The sequence below is a fragment of the Xyrauchen texanus genome, chromosome 41 (genome assembly GCF_025860055.1).
Source record: "Xyrauchen texanus isolate HMW12.3.18 chromosome 41, RBS_HiC_50CHRs, whole genome shotgun sequence".
NCBI classification, from domain to species: domain Eukaryota; kingdom Metazoa; phylum Chordata; class Actinopteri; order Cypriniformes; family Catostomidae; genus Xyrauchen; species Xyrauchen texanus.
Window position 1 is genome coordinate 30,533,923 of NC_068316.1, and position 20,400 is coordinate 30,554,322.

Below are 20,400 nucleotides of genomic sequence, written 5' to 3' on the forward strand. Positions count from 1 at the left end.
AAAATGGAATCATGAAGACAAAGATTAAATGATTGTAGCAGTGCAATAATCAATCATATCTAATTTTGTGGTGTTTGGTTTGGGCTGAGGTTTGTGGATGTGGGTACACTACAACTCTAGGATCGCCATGATGGCTGTCCAGAGGATATGGAGTCCTCTTTAGCCAACATAACAGAATTGTTTATATGGGTGTCATACAGAGTGGGCCAAGACCATAAGTGCATCCCTGTTGGATGGAACTGACATTTACTAGTCTTTTCTCTCATGCTGGTCCTCCATGATTCTCATGTTTCTGTTTCTTGGCACAGTGTTACAGCATTTCTCCTTCGGTTTTACAGTGCTCAGACCTCAAGCTGAGTGTAGTGACACAGTTCAGTCTCAGAGTTTCTACAGGCATCAGATGTAAGTCTCTGGGGGTTTTTCATTCAGTTGAGGGTTCTCCAGAGAGTATTTATACCTGTCTATCAGAGTCTATAAGAGATTATTTCATAGGGCTGGTTATGCCTTAGAGGCCTGTTTAGCTCTTATTGGGTCTCAGGCGTTTTTTGTTGCAGAAGATGACACTCTAATTCCCTTGGATGCTCAAGCCATTCCAAGCTTATAGGGTGCCAACAAAGATTTAAAATGGGAAGTGAATGGAGCCCCTAAACCTATTCAGTTTATGTCTGAACATGAGCCAGGCACATTCATAAAGGTTTACACATCGAAAATTAAAGCAATTTACTTCCAAGAGATACAAATTAAAACAAAGATTATATTGATGAGTGTGATGGCTATGAGGCCTTTGGCATGGGTATGCACAAACATAGTCCCCAATTTATGAATGTGTAAAAATAACTGAAGTCCATACAGTTCAAATTAAACAAAATACGAATGGTAATGTTTTGCACAATGTACATTTTGGTGCACAGTGTATGATATTTAGGCTTTTCTTCTTTTTTAACTTGATAAAGTAAATCCAAGAATTGAACTAATTATAGGAAAAATAAGACCTGCCATTTGTGGTGAAAATGGATATGGTGTTTAAACTCTATTTTTAAAGTACATATATTAGTAGACATGCAAATTCCATTTGTGTTGCTTTTAAAGACTGCCTTTAGCACAAGCCAATAGTATTCGAGAGTGGGCCGTGAAGGAGGGTTCAGTGGGTTTGACACCCCTTTACTGACTTGTGGACATTTGAGTCTGAACGTGACAAGACATAATGTTCATGAACAAACTGAATGAATCTGTCAAGTTGTGTGTGAAAGAGTTCCTGCTGTTCATTATTTTCGTCAGTCTTGTTTAACAAGAGTAGGGACCAGATGAATTATGAATAAAAGTGAGTGATGACCACACATTACAATAACATATGGATGTTAATACACTGCAGTGCTGAAGTCTATTAATATGTTTGCTGACACACATATTTTAATAAAAACCATTAAACTTATTCCGTGGTGAATGACTTTGTGCTTTTGGTTCAATGTAAAAGACATCTACAGATGCAAAGGTGTCATTTTTTTAAATAGTCAATGAATAAATCAATGAACGAATCTGAACAAATCTTTTTGGTGAATGAATTCAAAAGACACGAGACAAAATCACCACCACTATCTTGCATGCGTGTAAATATGCATAATTGCTGGAAAGCAGCCACCATTAAGACAGAGAGTGGGTACTGAATTTAATGTGTATTTGGCAGAGGTGGGATCAAGTCATTGTTTTCCAAGTCACAAGAAAGTCTCAAGTCATTGCATTAAAGTCCCAAGTCAAGTCCCAAGTCAAGGCAGGCAAGTCCAAATTAATTTACAAGTCCTCAACTTTTAGCTTCAAGTCTTAAACAAGTCATTAGTGCGCTTTGCCCAAATTAATGTCAGAGTATTAATTACTATAGTAAATTTATACAAATTTTATCTAGAAGTTTCTAATTTATAATCTAATTTTATCTTCTTTTTTTATCGATATCTACCTGTAAAGACTAAAGAGGGTAATAAAGATGATATATGGATCTTATCTTTGGACACGCATTAAGGCAAACCAAACTTTTACTCTGAACACGCAGTGAAAGGACGCTGAACGTGCTGAACTGGTGAATGAAATCTGAAATACTACCAGGCAGTGGCTAATTGCAGACAATAAAGTTGCATATATGAGTTATATACTGTAAAGGGCTGCGAACAGAGTAAATGATTGTTTTTGTGATTTTTAGAACCATAACCAATATAATTAAATAAATATAGCTAAACGCATAACAGAGGACCAGCACGTCCGCAAAAGAATTTTGCCTGCACGTTCTAACCAGTTATGCTCAAAAAGCACCAACGTGTGTGGTCACAATAAATGGCGTTCCTTTATCGAGGTCATACAACAGCGTAATAAAACACCGGGTAGATTTTGTCCATTACACCAATTGCTATAACACGTTAAATGCTACTGACTGCAGCAAAAAATTGTTTGCGGTTCGATATGCAGACTTTGTTAGCCTGTAAATCTGCCATGTGCTGCCATAGACATGCATGTTACTGAACCATAGCTGACGTAAATTAGTTAACAACTTACCTCTGTCTATGGATTTTCAGATGCCTCACAAAATTGGACGTTGTCGACGAGGTATCTGTAATTTTGGAACCACAGGTTCTACATGTTGCAATCTTTTTTTGCCTTTAACGCTGTATTCAATATATCCCAATTACATCACCTTTGGTATAATTTTTGCGGCGCGTCCTTAAATGCGCGCCGCAGTCTTCAAACTTGGTCCAGCTTTTGTGGAAGCTGATTGGTTGAATATGGACCGTTGAAATGCAGATTGAAAATCAAATTAATCGTTTATTTGGGAAATTAATCGTTCATTTACTGCACATTTTTATTTATACAACTCTTATCTTTGGTTTTAAAAAGTAAAAGTATTTCCAAGTCAGACGGCTGAAGTCCAAGTCAAGTTGCAAGTCATTGCTGTCAAAGTCGAGTCGCAAGTCTTTTTTGATTCTATCAAGTGGAGTCGCGAGTCATCAGATTAGTGACTCGAGTCCGAGTCAAGTCCAAGTCACGCGACTCGAGTCCACACCTCTGGTATTTGGTAAAAATGTTGAAAGACAGGTATCATTACTCATGTATTACTTAATATAAAAATATATTTATATTTTATTATCAACTTGATACCGTTGTTTTACTTGTACTGGTATTTTTGAAGTCCCTAGGAGATATTAAAAACATTCGAGGCTTTGCAAAAAACATTTGCGGCTTAAGCCCCGATAGCCCACCATTAGGGCCGCCCTTGGTCAGTTGGACTCTTCCTGTCGTAGTAGGTGGCTCTTAGCCAGAATAATCAGCAAAGTGGACCAGACTTTATCTCAATAATCGAAAGTCTGGCTTCGCAAAACTACAAGTACATTTTTTTTGTTACTATCATTTTATTTTTTTTAATTACTTTTTTTCTTCTCATTATTCAGTGTATTTACTGACAAATACAATTTGAAAGTATTTAAATATGTTACTTTTCATAAAAAGCCTATAGTAAGCTCAAACCCATTCACTTTCAGATTTTAACACCTGTAGTCACAAATCTCTTATATTGCATGGATTACTTTTAGATATTGAGGTGAAGTGATTTGCTTAATATCCCAAATTGACATGATGTATGACATGGAGCCTTTTGCAATGTTTCAGCCATCAAGATATATGATTCATTACCTGGTACTTAGTCCTGGTACATTTGACATACCGTTAAGCTTTAGGTTTTTACTCCAGTTTAAATAGCTTCGGTTTCCTTTGTGAAACACCCTTCCCTGTAAAGTAAATAACTATATTTAATGAGATACAAAATGCATACAAATGTCTACTGTCTTCACGGTTAATTGCAACTTGTCACCCAAAGCATTCAATGATGCATTGCTTATGGTGGTAGGTTTTTCCAACTTAAGAAATTCACTCCTTATATCTACAAAGTATTCAGAGCTTACACTTGCAGATATAACTTAAGTTGTGGTACATTTTAAAATGTATAATTAAGGCACATTCAATTTGGGATATTATTTTTCAATTGATTGTTCGGTAAGACGTCTCAATTTTTATCTTCCTTGAAGACCCTGGAAAATGCATCTATTATTCAGTTAAAAAATAATCATTTGTTCTGTCAGAACTTGTAGAAGTCAAGAGAAAAGTGCGATCAAGCAGACATCCAATGGCTTTTTCCACATTACGTAAACGAGTTGCGATTATTGCTAGTAAAGCCACTGCAAAAAATAGACAAATTTGGATAGTGCAAGCAAACCCCAGCTCTTTCTAATTATAAAAACTAGGGAAAAAGCATGTCACATTTATTAGAGACCCCCTGCATCTACCTCCAGTGTTTGAGATCTCAATGAGGCAAAAGCAGAACTTCAGATCAGGCCCAGTCACATGTCTGTGTCCACCTAGATTAGAGGAGTTTATGCCATGCTAATGAGAATCTTTGCTATCAGCTGAGAGCAAAAACAACTAGCTAATAGCAGCACTTGTTTACAAGACAGAGCGTCCAGAATCAAAAGGTTAATTATATCTGAAAACTGACTTCATAATTTGAGATCAGACCTCCAGTCTTCGTTCGCCCAACATTTATCTTGCTCAGTCTCCTGTCTTTGCCTTTTTCTTGTTTTGTTCTAGTCTTTTTCTTCCTCTCCCTCAACGGAACATGGAGACAAAAAGGCAATATCCACTTATGACTGCCTGCATGTTTCTTGATAAGCTTCAGGCACTGACACCAGCCTATTACTTTCATTCTCAGGAAGTGCCGTAATTAGCAAACACCATCAGGCAAAAGAGTTAATGCCACAGAGGACATATTCTTCTCAAAGTTTTTCTCACCCTGAAGGTTTCCCATAGCTCAGGCAGTCTGTTAGCTCACCCTGAAATTGTTTAGTTGCTGTGGAACATCAACAATGGCACACACAAAAAAAATTAACAATATGCTAGCTAATTATGCTAATGCTCAATTGTTCTCGCGTGGTGATATGTCGGCTCAGGGAATGGCGGCATCTCACTTTCACGTTGTCATGAGCTGGCTGTAGGCCAGGACTCCATGTTCTTTGTCATCCTTCACCTGAAGGCAAGAAGGCAACTGTCTCATTCATCCTGCCAAAGTCATTACCGTGCATGTGGAAGAAGATAAATATTGTTGTAAATGCCCAAGTTTCCGCAAATTAGATTCTTTCAGCCAGATCACACAAGCTATGTTTGGCATTCAAGGCTGAGACATTTAACTAGATAATAAAATGTGTTCATTAGCGATTTGTTCAGACAAGAAAAAAGGCTTTTACGTTCATTAGTGTGAATGCTGAGAAATAACAACACTATAGGATAGTAAAATCAGAAATAAGATCTCATTTGTTTCTCCTAGATAGCAATGAGATTAAATGTAGACTTTGCCTTAAGTCTCCAGTTTGTCACATTTTCTCACTTGGAAAAAGACCCCAGTTATCTTATCGGTCTCTTCTAGAGTCTTCTAGCTAACACTAATTCTCCAAATATAATAGACCTCTTTGAAAGTAACCATAGATTAAGTGTGTATATTTGTGGTAAGATCATAGTAACCACAGGTAAAACCATGGATGGATCCTCATTATCATGCAGCCAGATCTCGAGAAATATACATGACAATGGCAACATTTTTGCAAACCAAATTTATATCACACATTTGGCTGCAGTTTTCCAGTAAAATGTCTAGTGTGGGGTGCCAAAATGATGAGTGAAATGATGTCGAAATCAGACCAGGTTTTTCAGGTGAGTAGATGTACACTCACCTAAAGGATTATTAGGAACACATACTAATACTGTGTTTGACCACCTTTCGCCTTCAGAACTGCCTTAATTCTACGTGGCATTGATTCAACAAGGTGCTGAAAGCATTCTTTAGAAATGTTGGCCCATATTGATAGGATAGCATCTTGCAGTTGATGGAGATTTGTGGGATGCACATCCAGGGCACGAAGCTCCCGTTCCACCACATTCCAAAGATGCTCTATTGGGTTGAGATCTGGTGACTGTGGGGGCCATTTTAGTACAGTGAACTCATTGTCATGTTCAAGAAACCAATTTGAAATTATTCGAGCTTTGTGACATGGTGCATTATCCTGCTGGAAGTAGCCATCAGAGGATGGGTACATGGTGGCCATGAAGGGATAGACATGGTCAGAAACAATGCTCAGGTAGGCCGTGGCATTTAAACAATGCCCAATTGGCACTAAGGGGCCTAAAGTGTGCCAAGAAAACATCCCCCACACCATTACACCACCACCAGCAGCCTGCACAGTGGTAACAAGGCATGATGGATCCATGTTCTCATTCTGTTTACGCCAAATTCTGTCTCTACCATCTGAATGTCTCAACAGAAATCGAGACTCATCAGACCAGGCAACATTTTTCCAGTCTTCAACTGTCCAATTTTGGTGAGCTCTTGCAAATTGTAGCCTCTTTTTCCTATTTGTAGTGGAGATGAGTGGTACCCGGTAGGGTCTTCTGCTGTTGTAGCCCATCCGCCTCAAGGTTGTGCGTGTTGTGGCTTCACAAATGCTTTGCTGCATACCTCGGTTGTAACGAGTGGTTATTTCAGACAAAGTTGCTCTTCTATCAGCTTGAATCAGTCGGCCCATTCTCCTCTGACCTCTAGCATCAACAAGGCATTTTCAGCCCACAGGACTGCCGCATACTGGATGTTTTTCCTTTTCACACCATTCTTTGTAAACCCTAGAAATGGTTGTGCGTGAAAATCCCAGTAACTGAGCAGATTGTGAAATACTCAGACCGGCCCGTCTGGCACCAACAACCATGCCACGCTCAAAATTGCTTAAATCACCTTTCTTTCTCATTCTGACATTCAGTTTGGAGTTCAGGAGATTGTCTTGACCAGGACCACACCCCTAAATGCATTGAAGCAACTGCCATGTGATTGGTTGATTAGATAATTGCATTAATGAGAAATTGAACAGGTGTTCCTAATAATCCTTTAGGTGAGTGTATGTTTTAATGAATAAAATGTACCTACCTAACCTAAAACTTTAATCTAAACCTAACCAATAGTGATTAAAAAGATAAATGAGAGGTAAACAAAACAGACATCCTTACTCTTAACAAAACCTAAAAGCACAAACTACATGAAAAGCAAATTTACTGAAACAACCACATCATTTTGTGTCACTTTTATGGCAATTTCGACTCACTTTCAATTTGAGTGTCCTTCATGAGGCTAATGCTGCCTTCAAGTGGACCTAGGAAGCTCGTACTTCTGAGACATATAAACATAAATGAATACACTTGCATCACTTATTCACAAAATATATTATTTAAAAATGCATGATATCTATCAAATAATTAATTAATTTGCTTAAAACAAGCCGTGGAAGGGGAGTCATTAGGTGAATTTCATTTGACTGTGCTTGATCGTTCATGTGCTCAGAACTCATAAGTACGATATTTCTAACCCCAACTGTAGCATAACAGGTTATGAGTAATTGAGCGAAAATATGTGTTTATAAAGTCATAATCAGCTGTTGTAGTTGTGATTTGTGTGAAAGTGAAAAAAACAAACAGTTGTTTGTGTGCCTAGTGTAAATTTCACCAGCAACCTGCATCAAAACGAAGAATGCGGTACATAAAACTCTGTTTGCAAAAATGTAGTTATTGTAAAGTTCTTTCTATGAGACTAGATTGTATCATGGTTTGATCAATGTTACTATGGTTCCTATCAAAGAAACTATGTTATGTAATTTTTCACAACAGAGGCTTAAGATTTCTACGGAGCCTGCAGAGGATCCGTAGGAGAAATAAAAAATGTGAAATACTAATAACCGTGCCCATGAATCCATACTCTTAGTTCCCCTTCTGTCACTCACTCCAAGTTGTGTCACTAAGGGTCGCTCGAGGGCCCTGAACACCTCCCATTCTTTGAGAAAAGACCAATGAGAATTGGTATGTGGAATTTGTATGCCACTCCCCCAGACATACGGTATAGAAGGAGCTGGAATGCCACGCCATTCAGATTTTTTTTTGGAGCTGAGCGATTGTACTATCAGTGAACTGAATATTACTGCTGCTCCATTCACCTCTTAAGAAGCATATGCTGTTGGATGTACAGTGCATTTCCAGTGGCTTTATCTCCTTCTTGACGAGTGCAGATTTCGCCCCTGGGAGCTTCGACAGTGCTAAAATAGTGTATATTTCTTCTAAAGAGTCAATTTTTTCCATTAGAGCACACACATTGGCGTTGAACGTCTTTATAAAAATGCATCTTTAAAAAGATCTTTGAGTTATTTCTGGATGTGGCCGTTATCTCTCCGCTTCCGACGGCCACAGGCACTGCCTCAGTTCGGGGCACTGCTCACAGCCACACCCCCCGGTCCCTTTCATGCATGACGAACTGACGAGGACTTCCGGGTTCATCCGCTCTCACTACCCTCGATGGCGGAGCGGTCCACGGGTACACAGATGTCCCTCAGGTGGATAAGGCGATTGCAATGCACCTGTGCCCGCAAAATGCCTCCACCTGCCGGGATCGACCTGCACTCCCCTCCAGAGCCTGTAGGACTACGTCATCTCTGGCGACCAAAGCCTACAGTGCCGCTGGACAGGCCGCCTCCGCCCTGCATGCCATGGCCATCCTGCAGGTACACCAGGCCAAGGCACTAAAATAACTACACGTGCACAAGGTGTCACAGCCAGCCCCACTACAGGGCCTAATATGCCCTGGACTGGGTTAGGTGCTCCACGGGTGCCGATTACGCCGGTAACCCCTGTTATGTATATTCCGCGGTACAGTCTCCCTGTTGGTGGACACGCATCTCCCTTGTGCACATGGTGGGACCTACCACCGTGCATCTTCCATGTGTGGCTGTTGAGCCCATGTGTCATATTGCCACATGTTGACCTCCCCATTTGGGCAGAATGTGGTCTCTGCAGGGTCTTATCACCTTGAAAGAATAGGAAAGGAAAAGAACACCTTCCCTGATGTGTATGATAGCATTAGACGGCCCCTTATGAATCTAATACTCTGTGGAGAGAAAAATATTGAGAGAAAAGACCGTGGTCTGCTCCCATGCTAGTCACATCGCTTCCCCTCCTTAGGGAGGTGGGGAACTACATGACGACTTTTGGGGCGTTGGGGGAGGTTACGTGCAGTCTGATGCACCTGCTATTATGTACGCAGCAGCCTGCCTGCACCTGCATCAGCAGTTCACGTAACACGGTTCAGCTGTTGTGGCGTTTTTCTATAGGGACCCCTAGTGTCACTACATCGACACAACGTCGAGTGCGTGACAGAAGGGGATGGAGGGAACAAGACATTGTGTCCCTCTAGCCACAACACTGTACTAGCCGCTCAAATGGCCGGACCTTGTCTCAGCTCCTCAGCACATATATATATATATACAGGCTTTAGTATATGCAAAGGGAAACTTGGTGAATATCGATACCTCCCAGCTGACAAGCCAGGTTTTCTCTGAAATCTATCTGGGTTAAGTTCACCGGACTTCGCTCATCCCCTGGTGCCGCATGAATGTGTTGCCATTCCTTAAACAATATCAAACTATTGACGATGGCAATATCTATGAAGTGGAAAAAAATGTCTTCCACCACTTCTGAGTTTTTGTAGGATGTCGCAAAATTGTATCATTTGGTCTGACCTATCAACACCGCCCCTGTTTTTGTTATAATCGCTGATGACAGTGGGCTGGAGGGCTACTTCTTTTGTCCAGTTGCCATGATTTTTTACAAACCTAGTAATTTTGGTTGAGCCATTCACATTGTGGAAATTGGAAGGGCATGTAACTGCACGTGTGTCCTTCCACTGAATTACAAGTATATTCCCTGAAGAATAAAATAGGATTTATAGACAATTGGAAAAGTTTTTGGGGTAGACCTGACCCGCTAAAGAGAGAGACAGACTCCATCCCTCCAGGGAAGGTGCCACTCTCCTCTCTAGTAATTTGGCTCATAGTCTTAATAATGATAGTATTTGACTAACTGGGGCCCAGGCCAGGAAGCAGACAAACTGGTTAATCCGAACGTCTGCTTATTCCTTGAGATGTCACACAGGTCACATAAAAATAACCACAACAGTCCTAGATGTTTATTCAGTACTATGGCTAAATTGGTTAGGAATAAAGCCTCAGCAGAACCAGATATTACGTCGTAGCACAAGAGTAATGAATTTCTTTACAGATAAAATTTAAATAATCAGAAATAAAATTGGAATTATGCAGGGACATTCTAAAACGCTTCACGTGAAAAACGCTTAACGTGGCTTACTGTACTAATACAGTGATATTGAAAGACCAAACTCAGTACACATCATATTAATAAACCATACTATGTATAAAAAAATACGATGAGTCCAAAATATGAACGCAACGCATTTAATTACACGTTAAGCATTTTCTTCCCATAGAAAACCGTTATAAGAAAACGCTTAACGTGGCTTACTGTACTAAGACAGTGATATTAAAAGACCAAACTCAGTACACATCATATTAATAAACCATACTATGTATAAAAAATAAGATGAGTCCAAAATATGAACGCAACGCGTTTAATTACACGTTAAGCATTTTCTTCCCATAGAAAACCGTTATAAGAAAATGCTTAACGTGGCTTACTGTACTAAGACAGTGATATTAAAAGACCAAACTCAGTACACATCATATTAATAAACCATACTATGTATAAAAAAAATAAGATGAGTCCAAAATATGAACGCAACGCGTTTAATTACACGTTAAGCATTTTCCTCCCATAGAAAACCATAAGAAAACGCTGTGGAGTAAAAAAAAAAAAAAAACTTTTCCTCTTCAACGCCCTTTTGTGAACACGCCCCTTTTTAGAGCACATGGTTGCCTACAACCAATCACAAATCTTTGTTTTTGAATGTCCAATCACCACACAATGTAATCTTTTGAAATGCGTGTAACTGTCATCTGTAGGTATATATAAGGCACTGTCAGTGGCACTGACACCACAACCTGTCATTTGTGCAGTCAGCCTTGCTAGAGTCAGCTGTATAGGTCATTCAGTTGCATTCAGATTTTTGGAATCGAAATTTCTTTATAAAAAGCCTTTTTAAAGGCTACAACTCATTTTCACTGGTGTCATACTAATTACTAGGGTATTCTTAATATACATATATTATATTATATTATATTATAGTATATTATATTATTACTAATATTATATATTATAGTATATTATATTATAGTATAGTATATTATATTTTGTTGTATTTGTTTGTTTTGTCTTTTTTCCCCCTTTGTTGTATATTCACATCGACACAGGTGAATATAAAAAAATGACTGTAATGCAAAAACAGTCAGTGTTTACACTTAAAGAAGCAGAAGCAATTCTAGATGATGTTGAAAAATACAAGGAGTTAATTTCCAGCGAACCACCATTACATCCAAAGGGTGGTGATGTGTTCCTTTACAAAAGTTCACAGTCAGGTAAACCTAACATGGACTTTAGGTTTGATCAAATGATGTGGAAGCAGAAGGGTTCAAATTATCACAACATTAGAAAGTATGGGGGAAGAGTTTTGAAAGGCTACTATCACATTAGACCTGGTGAATGTGAAAAAGGCACCTCCTCAGAATTCAGGAAGTGCATTTACTCTCTTGTTAATGAGGAAAAAATTCCTATTTGATTCATTACCTGGGAAATGAGACCATATATGTACCACGAAAGCATGGAAATGCCAAAACGGACAGAGTGTTTATTCCCTCCAAAAAAGAAGTTTTCTCTGACATACTTTTAAACGATCATGGTCAAGCCCCATCAAACATCTACAAAACTGTCCTTGCTAAAACATGCAGTGTTAATCTGGAGTACATGGCAGTAAACACACCACGAAACCTTAAACAAGTCCAGAACACAGTATATGCACAACGATGCAACCATCGAATATCACGAGATGAACTGTTTAGTTTGCATGAATTGGCATACCAACTACCAGGTTTCATATGGAACATTACAACATTCCCGGACCTTCTTGTTTATGCTGGCATGACAGACATTGTTGATTTGGCACGTGCAAACTTAGATGAATCAGTGAGGTTTGAGTACCCACAAATGATAAGTTATGACACAACATTTCAAATGGGGGATTTTTATGTGTCTGTGCTGGCTATGAGAAACACTGCACTGGTCAATGACCCAGTGTATCCAGTTGGCTTCATGCTACATGAACGTAAATTCATGCAACACCATGAGAAATTTCTGACTGAGATTTTTGGAAAGCTGGGAATGGACTCAAAAAAATACCAAAGATACCAGTGACAGTTGACAGGGAGAAAGGAATTGTAGGTGCTTTGAAAAAAAACTTTACCAATCTAAGTGTAGTGTTCTGCCGCAACCACATCTTACGAGATGTGGAATATTGGGTTAAGACACATGGGGGGAAAAGGGATGATGTGAAGGTCCTAAAAGACCATGTTGAGCAGCTCATTGATTCCTCCTGTCCAGATGAGTTTGATGCCCGCTATGATGCCTTCGGAAAAGTATGGTCAGAAGGATTCCTCTGCTACTTTGACCATCACCTGAAAGCAGACATTTGTGAAAACATGGCTGCATACTACACCAAACAATTCTGTGCATTTAAAGACAAAACACCAACAAACAATATAAGTGAGAGCATCAACAAAATGATAAAATCCCAAAATGAATGGCGAGAACTTCCAGTGGGCGCAATGGTGCTCTCACTGTACTACATGCAGTCATACTTTTTATTTGAATTTCAGAGGGCAAAATGTGGCTTGGGAAATTATGCAATGAAGCAGAACCTTAGTGTAGCAGTGACGGATGTGAAAATGCCCCCTTTTCTTCCTTTGGAAGAAATCATCAAAAGGATCAAGACCAACACAGAAAATGAGCCGTGCAAAGTTAAAGGAGTTAAACTTCTGTCTTCTCAGACATCTTTGGCCAAGACAGTCATTGAAATGGGTCTGGTGAGTCTAAATCCATCATTGAGAGTGTTTGTCGTGAAAAGTCCCTCAAACGAATCAGTACATGTAGTTCGAAATACTGCAAATGGTGCATTATGCTCTTATCCCAGCACTGGAAAATGCTACCACATTTTTGCAGTAGAAATGGCTACAGGGCTTCACTTTGCTACAAATCGAACATACAGCCTCTCAGTGATGCGGAAGAGAGGGAGAGGCAATGAAACAAAATCGGGCCGGAAAAAAGCCAGAACAAAAGATTATGATTATTTGGTGAACCCGGCACCAGACGCTTTACTGTCTTCATTGCCTGACTCTCTGGTAGACAACATTCCACAAATTCCAATGGATGCTGAAAAGGAGGACAAAACAAAAGATCAAAATAAGTGTTCCGATACAGCTGCTCTGTCTAAGGAGCCACCACAGACTGATGCTGGGAAAGATACTTGCCAGTTTGCGTGCTCATATGAATCCGCCTCTTTGGTGGACAGCATGCCATCAATTTCTTTGAATGCTGAAAATAAAAAAAATACAGAGCAGGAGTGTTCTGATAAAGCTACATTGTCAAACGTGCCATCACGACCAGGTGCTGAAAAAGAGGACAACACTTACCAGTTTTGGCTTTCAAATGGTGACAGTCTGCCTCTAGAATGTTTGGTTACGTATGTAACCTCCGTTCCCCGAAGGAGGGAACGACACGTTGTGTCGGAGAAGCGACACTAGGGGTCTCTCTTGAGCGCCGATATCCACCTCTGATCGATGAAAAAAGGCCAATGAGAGTTGGAAGCCGGTATTTGCATGTCCCGCCCCCGGACATACGGGTATTTAAGCGGCGCAAATACGGGAGTTCATTCAGGATTTTTCTGAGGAGCCGGAAATGGTCCGGCCGCAACAGTGGCTGGGTTCAGCGACATGGCGGAGGAAAGACACAACATGTCGTTCCCTCCCTCGGGGAACGGAGGTTACATACGTAACCAAACGTTCCCCTTCTGTCACTCTCTCCACGTTGTGTCGGAGAAGCGACACTAGGGGACCCATTCCAATCTTGCCATGCGCTGAACCGTGTACGTGAACCGCCGATACAGAGGCGGGCAGGGATTTCATCCAGTGCCACGCATCGTCTGTACCTGGCTGCACGTACCCTTCCCCAATGCCCCATAAGAACATCGGAATCCTTCTAGTTACCCTGAGAGGGGAACAAGGCGATGTTTGCCAACATGGGAATGGGCCAGCCTTTTCTCTCTATGTTTCTCGCATAGAGCAATCACGGCCGGGGGCCGAACCGTGGAATTACACACAGGGGGAGTCCGAGCAGGAGGCCTTACCTGTGGAGCACCTATACCAGTACAGGGTAGCCATCAGGGTACCCGCAGTGGCTTGGGTCGGCGAGTTCCTCCGCTGAACCGCGGACCCGGAGGGCTGGGGAGGAATCGACCAGGGTCCCGACTTGGAGTGGGGCGCCCTGGGAAGAAGGCGCACTACTTTACCTTGACATCAGGAAAAGGGTGCTAGGCGCAAGCAATCCACCTGGCCGGTCGGTCTACGTGTTACAGAGTTCTACGGGCTCGGACCTGACAAAACACGAGACGCAACTGACTCAACGCGGAGGTTGTAAAACCTCGCGAAGGTGTTGGGTGTTGCCCAACCCGCGGCTCTACAGATGTCTGCTAGGGAGGTGCCCTTGGCCAGTGCCCACGAGGACGCAACACCCCTTGTTGAGTGAGCTCAGACCCGCAAGGGTAGGGGCACGGCCTGGGTGTGATAAGCCAGTGTGATGGCGTCGACAACCCAGTGGGCGAGCTTCTGTTTGGAGACGGCATTCCCTTTCTGCCGTCCCCCAAAGCAGACAAAGAGCTGCTCAGAGCATCTGGTGCTCTGTGTGCGGTCCAGGTAAATGTGCAGGGCGCGCACTGGACATAGTAACGAAAGGGCTGGGTCTGCCTCCTCCCGGGGCAGCGCTTGCAGGTTCACTACCTGATCTCGGAAGGGTGTGATAGGAAGCTTGGGCACATAGCCCGCTCGCGGTCTTAGGATCACAGACGTATCTGCCGGACCGAACTCCAGGCAAGTGTCGCTGACAGAGAACGCCTGCAGGTCCCCGACCCTCTTGATAGAGGCGAGCGCGATCAGCAGGGCCGTCTTAAGAGAGAGGGCCCTGAGTCCAATTGATTCAAGCGGCTCGAAGTGAGGTCTCTGGAGTCCTGCCAAGACTACCGAGAGATCCCAGGAGGGAACTAGGCCTGGCCGGGAGGGATTCAACCACCGGGCGCCTCTCAGGAACCTGAGGATCAAGTCGTGCTTACCCAAAGACTTGCCGTCTACAGGATCGTGGTGGGCGGCAATGGCGGCAACATACACCTTGAGGGTGGACGGGGACAGCCTCCTGTCCAGCCTCTCCTGTAGGAACAGGAGCACTGACTCGATCGCGCATCTCTGTGGGTCTTCAGTTCGGAAGAACACCAATCTGCGAACAAACGCCACTTTAGGGCGTAAAGGTGCATGGTAGAGGGGGCTCTGGCTTGGTTGATTGTATTCACAACGGTCGCCGGTAAGCCGGCTAGCTCTTCCGCATCCCGTCCAGGGACCAGACATGGAGGTTCCAGAGGTCTGGGCGCGGGTGCCAGAGTGTGCCCCGTCCCTGAGAGAGGAGGTCCTTTCTCAGGGGAATTCGCCAGGGAGGAGCTGTCACGAGAAGCCTGAGTTCCGAGAACCAAGTCCGAGTGGGCCAGTAGGGGCCCACTAACGTGACTTGCTCCTCGTCCTCCCTGACCTTGCACAGCAGCGGTGCAAGAAGGCTCACTGGGGGAAATGCGTACTTGCGCAGCCCCGAGGGCCAGCTGTGTGCCAGCGCGTCTGTCCCGAGGGGAGCCTCTGTTAGGGCGTACCAGAGCGGGCAGTGGGAGGTTTCCTGGGAGGCAAACAGGTCTACCTGGGCCTTGCCAAACCATTCCCAAATCAGCTGGACCGACTGGGGGTGAAGCCTCCACTCCCCACCGGGCAGGCGTTGTCGTGATAGCGCGTCTGCTACGACTTTGAGCTTGCCGGGGATGTGAGTGGCGACTTGAGTCGCTGCTGGCTCCATAGGAGGAGACGGCGGGCGAGTTGTGACATGTGGTGGGAGCGTACGCCGCCTTGGCGATTTATGTATGCCACCACCGTGGTGCTGTCCGATCTCACAAGGACATTTTTGTCCCGAACTAACGGGAGGAACTTCCTGAGAGCAAGAAGGACGGTCAGCATCTCCAGGCAATTGATGTGCCAATGCAGTGGGGCCCCTTTCCAACAGCCCGCTGCTGCGTGCCCGCTGCACACGGCACCCCACCCGGACCGGGAGGTGTCGGTTGTGACCAGAACGCGTCGGGACACCTGCTGCAGGGGCACTCCTGCCCGTAAAAAGCAGAGGTCTGTCCAGGGTCGGAGTGTTTTGAGGCAGGCGGGGGTGATCCTTACCCGATGCGTGCCGTGGTGCCATACTTGTCTCGGGACTCGAGTCTGGAGCCAGTGCTGGAGTGGTCTCATATGCATCAACCCCAGCGGCGCGACCGCCGCGGAGGACGCCATATGCCCCAGGAGCCTCTGGTAAAGTTTTAGAGGGACCACTGTGCCTGGCTTGAAGGAAGCAAGGCAGTCCAGCACCGACTGAGCACGCTCGCTCGTGAGACGTGCTGTCATTGAGACTGAGTCTAACACCAACCCGAGAAAAGAGATGCTCTGAACCGGAGTGAGCTTGCTCTTTTCCCAGTTGACCTGAAGCCCCAAGTGGCTGAGGTGCCGGAGCACCTGGTCTCTGTGTGTGCATAGTAACTCTCGAGAGTGTGCTAGGATGAGCCAGTCGTCGAGGTAGTTGAGAATGCAGACGCCGGCTACTCGTAGCGGGGCAAGGGCCACCTCTGCGACCTTCGTGAAGACGCGAGGGGACAGAGGCAGGCCGAAGGGGAGGACTTTGTACTGAAACGCCTGGCCGTCGAACGTGAACCGTAAGAAGGGTCGGTGTCATGTCCTTCGGGTCTACCGCTGCGAACCAATCTAGATGCTGAACGCCAGCCAGAATGTTTCTCTGCGTGAGCATTTTGAACGGGAGTTGAAAACTCGCAGGTCCAGGATTGGTCGTAAGCTGCCGCCTTTCTTGGGTACAATGAAGTAAGGGCTGTAGAAACCCTTCCTCATTTCGGTTGGAGGGACAGGCTCTACCGCGCCCTTGGCCAAGAGGGTCGCGATTTCCGTGTGCAGGGAACTGGCATGCTCGCCGTGTACTGCGGAAAAGCGGACGCCCCTGAAGGGGGGTGGGAGCCGGGCAAACTGAATTGCGTAACCGAGTCGAATGGTCTGGTGCAGCCAGCGTGATGCGTTGGGAAGCGAAAGCCATGCTTCCCAGCTCTGCGCTAGGGGCACCAAAGGGACGAGTATTTTGGACGTACCCGGCGGGGCCTCGCAGCGGGGCGGAACAGGTAATGCAGCATCGGGCGGCTTCGTTGCGGCCTGAGGCTGAGGTGCTGAGAATAGACTCAAAGCACTTACCTTGCTCCGCACATCCGGTGGGGGGCGGGTTCGTGACTGAGGAGGAGGTCTAATGCTGGCGTCCTCTGGACTCGTCTGAACCGGCCGGCCGGGGGACAGTCGTGGGCAGGCGGAAGGCGGGATCGCCGCGTCCGGTGTACCGGGACTGTCGTAATCTGAAAGCAGATTGCCGTGAGAACGGCATTTGCAGGCCAGGTGACCCAGAGGCAAAGGAAATAGCTCTTATTGAGAATGTGGGTACCACAGCCCCCGTCAGGGGGTGTGGCAAATGAAAAAACAAAGGATTCTCCTCCCGGCCCTCCACCGGGGGACGGAGCGGTCTTACCACCTCCGGAGCTAACTTCTTCAGCTCTGGGTCGGCTGTCTCAGGAACGCTTGGGAGCCTTCCGGGTCCTAGAGGGGGTTCGTGAGACAGGGGGCATGCACCGCCTGCGGGGTGCTCGACGCTGGGGCTGAGAGCTGGGCCCGGGTTGAGGCTGAGCAGAAGCTGGTTTCTTCGCAGGGGGACGCCCTCAGCGGGCAGACGGGGCAGGGCCCGTAGCGGCAGGTCTGCGGCGGGACATGATGCTTGAGAGATGGCCTCCGTCTGCTTCTTCACCGCGGAGAACTGTTGGGCGAAGTCCTCGATGGTGTCGCCGAAAAGGCCAATCTGAGAGACAGGAGCGTCCAGGAGGCGGTTCTTGTCGGCCTCACGCATCTCGACCAGATTGAGCCAAAGATGGCGTTCCTGGACCACTAGGGTGGCCATCGCCTGTCTGGGGATGCAAGGCCGCGAACGGCGCGCTTCCCCAGGAACCAGTCATCCAACCGTGAAGGCTGTGGGGAGGATGGAGGGTTCCAATCCAACCCCACGCTCACGGCGGCCCGGGAAAGCATGTCAGACATCTGAGCGTCGGCCTCAGCCTGGGCCTGCTGGCCCGAAGGTGGCAGTCCAGGGGAGTCCTCGGCATCAGACATCACACTCTCCGATGCAGCGGCGAGCTCATCTGCTTCGGGCTCGGGAGGATAGACAGCCAGGCCGTGAGGCGAGCCGCTATCGCCGCGAGCATGGACGGGACCAGCGAGCGTGTCGGGGAACGGAAGGTTCGCGGGGGCTACCCGGCGAAACTGCACCCGCTGCCGCCCCCAAATCGCCCCCAGCGCCAACCGCATCGTCCTCAATCCCGTGGGAAGAAGGAGCAATGCGGGGTGCAGCTGGGGTGGCTTGCTTTCTGTTGAAAGCAAGCCGCGACTGCAACGTGGTCATGGTCATGTTCTCGCAGTGAGAACATGAACCATCCACAAACGCCGCCTCAGTGTGATCGCGGCACAAACACACGAGACAGCGCCTGTGGCCGTCTGAAGCGGAGAGCACTCTACCGCATCCAGGAACAACACAGGGGCGGAAGGGCATCTTGAAAAATACGAGTCCTGAAAAGGACGTTCAACGCCGCTGTGTTTTGCTCTTTTAGAAAAATTACTCTTTTAATAGGAATTTGCTCTTTTAAATACACAATGTGTGTGTGTGTCTGCGCTGTCGAAGCGCTCAGGGGCAACAATGCACGCTGTGCAATGTGAAGGAGAAAGCCGCTGTTGTGCGCCGTCAAGATCCAACAGCATGCAGATCGTCAGAGGAAACAGGAACGTTTATAGTGGTGTGTAAACTCGCAGCAAACTGCAGACAGACCATCGGCTCCGAAGAAATTTTCTGAATGAACTCCCGTATTTGCGCCGCTTAAATACCCGTATGTCCGGGGCGGGACATGCAAATACCGGCTGCCAACTCTCATTGGCCTTTTTTCATAGATCAGAGGTGGATATCGGCGCTCAAGAGAGACCCCTAGTGTCGCTTCTCCGACACAATGTGGAGAGAGCGACAGAAGGGGAACCACATCTTTCCAGAGTATCCACACCAAACAGTGCAGGGGATTCATTTGCTCCTTGGATGGGCATCAATGACATTCATGACTGGGCAAAGGTCTCTCCCAAAAGCCGCTGTCTTTCTCCAATGACCTGGCTTGAAGGGGAAACTATTGAGCAGGCAATTAATGTCTTCATTCACCAACAAAAAAAGTCAGACTCAATTCTATGTGTACCCACATACCTTTACCAACTAGCTGCACTAGAAGACTTTACTCCAATTTTGCAGTTTTGTGCTGCAAAAATTGCTCTAAATTATGATCTAATCATAATACACTTCAACACTGACATTACTGGCCGTGGTTATCACTGGGTTCTTGCCACTGTAAATTTCAGAGAGCGAGAGATCTCAGTGTTCAATTCAATCCACAGTCTTAAAACTTTGAAGCATGCTGCTCCAAAACTAATGAAAGTAGTAGCTTGCATGTACACTTCAGCAACAGAAAACTTTCAGGCTTCGGACTGGAAAACTTCAGATGTGGTGAATACTCCACAACAAGGAAATGGGTATGACTGCGGTGTCTTCGCTGTAACACACCATTAGGTCCAGTCAACAGTGTCAAGGCAAGAATGTGGATTCATACACTTATTGAACAGTATGAGCCTCCAAAGGTCAGAAGGGCGGGACTCTCACACGAAAAACTGCAATGCTTTAAAAAAGAAGTACAGACATATGAGGCAGTCACACAAACAGTACATGTAAGCAAAGCAGATTACACTGGTACCTTGAAAAGACTACACCCAAACAGCAAAGACTGGACTCTCTGTTTAACCTCAACGTGTAAGGGTGACCCAAAGCACAGAGATGACTATATCTTGTGCATTATTTGCAGACGGTGGTTCCACCTTAAATGCACACCATCAGCTGACAGGTTAGTTGTTGCTTGCACTGATTATCATAAATGTCTTATGTGCTGTTCCTGAGGCAACAAATTTGAAACAACACAATGAAATGTGTTAACACTGTGAATGAAATAGTGCAGGTTTCATGATCAATAAAATTGATAGTGAACTGTTGCAAATACCCCAGAAAGAAAAAAGAAAAAAT